Genomic DNA, 313 nt, shown 5'->3' on the forward strand with positions numbered 1-313 from the left:
GGTTGTGTTACAAGCTCAGCACAGCTGCTGGCCAACAGCTAGAGTGCACCGCTGCTATTACAAACAGAACTTAACACACCTCGTCTGTCTCTCTTTCCTCTCTCTCTCTCTCCTTCTCCTCTCTCTCTCTCTCTCTCTCTCTTTCTCTCTCTCCCTCCCTCCCTCCCTCCCCTCTCTCCCACCCTGCCTTTGTCTATGGCTGGCTGCTCCGGGCTGTGTGTCGTGTGCTGGAGCTGTTGTTGTTTTGTACTTGTTTGTTTTTTTGTTTGTTTTTTTAAAGAATGTTTTTTTAAGAAGGCCCATGTAGGTATGG

The sequence above is a fragment of the Brachyhypopomus gauderio genome, chromosome 6, assembly GCF_052324685.1.
Source record: "Brachyhypopomus gauderio isolate BG-103 chromosome 6, BGAUD_0.2, whole genome shotgun sequence".
In the NCBI taxonomy this organism is placed as follows: domain Eukaryota; kingdom Metazoa; phylum Chordata; class Actinopteri; order Gymnotiformes; family Hypopomidae; genus Brachyhypopomus; species Brachyhypopomus gauderio.